The 4,774-nt window shown below is 42.2% G+C and overlaps 1 pseudogene; it reads right to left on the reverse strand.

Moving 5' to 3' along the window:
* Window positions 1-651: 651 nt before the first annotated feature.
* LOC112472807 lies at window positions 652-769 on the reverse strand (annotated as a pseudogene).
* Window positions 770-4,774: the final 4,005 nt, after the last annotated feature.

The raw sequence follows: 4,774 nt of genomic DNA on the forward strand, positions 1-4,774 counted from the left end.
CTCGAAGAACTCAGGTCCACACTCACAGGTCCTCAGAAACGTTAGCCCTCATCCCCAGGCAGAACCCATCCCAGGCTCGGTGAGGCGGAGGACGGAGACTTCTGAGGTCCACGTGCGAGATGCCCCAGCCTGACTGGAGAGGCCTGAGAAGACGGCCATCTGCCTATGTGTCCCGCGTGGGGGCAGCTCCAACGGGGGGTGGAACGTGAGACCCAAAAGCTTTGGGATCACTGGGCATCACTCTTTGGCCTGGAAAAGATACTACATTTGCTTGCATTCCAGTTATCAGACAGCTTCGAGTTTTGTTTATAAAAAAAACCGCCAAACCACTGAGAAAATTCCCAGAACAATGATTATAACTCATGACAAGACAGAGCATGTGAAATTTTTTTCTGATGCGTTGGCCTCGGTTATTCATGTAGAACTTTGTGGGATTTTCTTTTTCACCCTCTGAGGAAGTTATGCTTTTTTACCATTATTACTGATTTTTATTTTTTTAATTGCTATTTTATTTTTTATTTTTATTTTTATTTTTATTTTTTTAATTGCTATTTTATTTTTATTTTTATTAGGTGAGGCAATTCTTGTTTGACCTCACAGATTGCAAGGACCTTGTCAGTTAACGATCCCTTATTTATTTATTGTTTTTTATGCCTACAGCACCTGGTCTTCCTAGGTGGTCTCCCATCCAAGTACTAACAGGCCCGACCCTGCTTAGCTTCCGAGATCAGACGGGATCGGGCTTGTTTATGGTGGCATGCCTGTAGACTTACCGATTTTTAAAAAATGAAATTTCGTGGCTCCTTTGGGAGAATCCAAAGGAATACTGACCTGAGATCAGTGTTCTAAAGAATTTCCTCTGCTCTTTTTCAGCTGGGCTAATAAATCAGGTCCATCCAGAGCGAGGGGCTGGTTTTGCTGTGTGTTATTATAGTGATACTGAATTTTAACTCTCAGAATGGGGTGATGCGATCCCGGTTTAATAAAATTTTAAATCTCCCTAAGTCCTACCCCCACCTAGAACAATATGACAGCAGAACATATTTTGGTGTGTATTTCTTGAGGAACAGCACCTAGGAACGCATCCTAAGCTTTCATCAGTTCTGAAAATTTGAGGCCATTATGTCTTCAAATGATGACATAATGATGTCCTTTTCTTTGACTCTAATTCGATGCATGTTGATCTTCTAACTCCGTCTTCCATATCTCTTAACCTCTCTCTCACATTTTCCATGCTTTATGTCTCTGCATTTCATTCTAGGTCATTTCTACTAACCGAACTTCCAGTTCACAAATTCTTTCTTTAACCTTTTCTGACCTTTTGTTCAAATGTCTGAGTTTAGAGGAGGGATCTTAGAAGATGGCGGAGTAGGAGGTACCCAGGAATCTGTCTCCCAACCAAGACAACAATTATGCCAGCGGGATCTGTCCGAGGTGGCTATTTTGGAACTCTGGAGTCTGTTGAAGGCTTATAACTCCCGGCAGAAGACTTGGATGGTAACTTGCGGTTAATTTTGGTCACTATCAGCTCTTAGCTCAGTAGCAGCTACCCGTCTCCCACCCCCAGCCACATGGCAGGCAGCTGTGCACGTGTTCCTGGAACAGCTCGTAAGAGACAGGATAGGCAGAATGGACTGTGTGCTTCTGTGTGCCATCTGTGATCACCGATGGTGGCTTCTGACCACGGAGGGGCAGCCACTGGGTCGCGCCTCCCCCATCGTTGGAAGCCCCTCCTTCTCTGGCCGAAACGACTTCCACGGATTTAAAGGGCTGCCACTCCGTTTTCCCCGAGTTCTCTCTCCTTTTTCCCCTTCCAAGAGGCAGACATAAGATACCAGGACATTCAAAACCAACTGCAGATACAAGGAAAATTAGAAAGTGACCACACGTGGTTAGGAAGAGGCTCAGAAAGACCGGAGAAGATCTGAAATTTACAACTGGGGCCGATCCTACACACAGAGACAGCCTACAACAATAGGGAAAAAAAAAACCAAACAAACAATAAAAATAATAATAATAATAACAAAGCAACAGCAAACCCTGGGGAGGTGGGCGAGGAATCAGAGTTAACACATTATTAGAATCCAATTTCCAGTGTTTAACAACAACTTACAAGGCACACGGAGGAACGAGAAAGGGGAAAAAAATTCAACAGAATCTTTCCCTGAGATTTAACGACAGATATATTAGACAAAGAGTAAAGCAACTGTCTTAAAGAGGCTCAGAGAGCTAAAACAGGATGTGAAGAAAGTCAAGAAAATGATATGTGAACAAAATGGAAATCTCAAAGAGAAACATGCTCAAGAGATGAAAACCCTAAAAACTAGTACTGTTATACCTTTTGTTTGTAACTCCGAATCTTGTTTTCTACATAATTGAAAAGACTCGTGCATTTAAAAAATTGTTAGTTTATGTTCAGAGGCACAGAATATATGAAGACATAATTCTGCAACATCGACCACCGAAAGAGGTGGGGACAGAGCTATCAAGGATCACGGTTTTTGTTTTTTGTTTTAAATTGTATCGATGTTAAGCTGGTACAAATTCAAATCGAGTGTTATAACTTTAGGGTGTTAAATGTAATCCCCAAAGAAAATAGCTATAGAATATAGACCAAAAAAATAAAAAAAGAAAAGAAATGTAAACATTGCACTTAAAAAACTAAACTAAACACAAAGAAAACAGTAATCCAAGAAATAAGGGTCAGAAAACCTATGGCATGTAAGAAACAAATAGCACCACGACAGAAGTTCCTTTTCATTTAAATGGATTAAACTCTTCAAGCACGAGGCCGAGATTACAAAATGGATAAAAACACAGGATCCAACTATACTCCGTTTACAAGAGACTCATTTGAGATCCAAAGACTAGCAGGTCGAAAGCGGGAAGACAAAAAATGACATTCCATACAAAGAGTCAATCCAAGAAAGCAGGGCGACCTCACTAATGGCAGGCAGAACAAGCTTTAAACCAAAAAAGGTTTACGAGACACAAAGAGAGACATGTATTATATCTCATTGCTGTATTTCATATATTACAGGACTCAGAAGAGAAATAGACAGCTTTACAGTGGTTGGAGACTTCAACAGTACCTTCGGAGTAATGGCTAGAACAACGAGGCAGAAGCTAGTAAGGAACTAAAAGATTCTGTTAACACACTAACCCACATGGATCTAACAGACATATGACTCCCAAAACGCAAACCGAAAACCGAACGACCTGATCCAAAAATAGACAAAGGGACTGGAAGGCACGGTTCACCAAAGAAGATACACGAACGGCCGGTAGGCACGTGAAAAGATGCTCGACATCGCTAATCACGAGGGAAATGCCAATCAAAAGTGCGGTGAGACAACTTCACACGCATTAGCAGCGATGCTATTAAAAGAACAGAAAACCACAAGCTGGTGAGGATGTGGAGAGCTTGGAACCCTGTGCATGTTAGTCAGAATCTAAAATGGTAACCCCATTGTGGAAAGTCACATGGCGGGTCCTCACAAAATTTAAAATAGCATCGTTAGATGATCCGGCAATTCTACTTCTGGGTATACACCCAAAAGGATGGAAAGGCGGGTCTCGAGGACATATATTCGTATGACCGTGTTCTTAGCAGCATCGTTGACATTAGATAAGATGCAGAAGCGGCCCACGTGTCCCCGGATGGAAAGAGAAGCAAGACGTGGTCTGTGCACACAGAGGATGTTATTCAGCCTGTGACAACGTGCTGAGTGAATCACTATGTTGAGTGAAATGGCCAGTCACAAAATGACAGATAATGGATGACTCCATTCACAGGAGGTGCTTAGAAGAGTTCAATGTATAGAGACAGAAAGTAGAACAGGGGTTGCTAGGAGCCGGGGCGAGGGGAGAATGGGAGTTATGATGGAAACGGTCCAGAGTTTCCGTTTGGGAAGATGGACGGGTCCTGGAGATGGAGGCCAGTGGTGATGGTTAAAGAGTGATGTGAATGTCCTTAAAGCCACTGAATTGTATACTCAAAAATGGTTAAAACGGTACAATCTATGGTATGTATATTTTACCACAATAGAAGGATACAAATTAAAGAAAAAAAATCTGTTTCGAATTTTGATTATTCTTTAAAATTTTTTAAAATTTTTCTGTCAGTGTCAGGTGCGCAGCGTGGTGGTTAGACATTCATATGATTTATGAAGTGATGCTCCAGTTAATCTAGTGCCCGCCCGGCACTATGCACGGTTATTACAGTGTTAGGGACTCTGTTCTCTGTGCCACACTCGCCATCCGCGTGACTGTTTCATGACTACTCACTGGTACTTCATCCCTTCGCCATTTTCACCCAGACCCCCGACGCCCCTCCCCTCTGGCCATCACCAGCTTATTCTCTGCATCTGTGAATCCGTTTTTGTTCGTTTGTTCATTTAATTTGTCTTTCCCCGTTTGACTTATTTCACTCGGCGTAATATCCTCTAGGACCATCCACGTCATTGCAAATGGTAAGATTTCATTCTTTACGGCTGAGTAATATTCCACGGTACACATGTGCCACGACTTCTTGATCCAAACATCTACCGATGGACACTGAGGTGACTTCCGTATCTTGGCTATTGTGAGTAGCGCTGCAGTGAACGCACGGGTGCATAGACCTTTACAAATGAGCGTTTTGCTTTTCTTTGGATAGATACCCAGAAATGCAATTGCTGGATCAAAAGACAAATCGAATAAATCTAATATTTAGCCAGGCTTTGGATGTCTTAAAAAATGCTTCTCCTTTAGCCAGCATTGTTTTCATGTTTTC

Source organism: Pteropus alecto, unplaced genomic scaffold, assembly GCF_000325575.1.
Source record: "Pteropus alecto unplaced genomic scaffold, ASM32557v1 scaffold59, whole genome shotgun sequence".
Taxonomy (NCBI): Eukaryota; Metazoa; Chordata; class Mammalia; order Chiroptera; family Pteropodidae; genus Pteropus; species Pteropus alecto.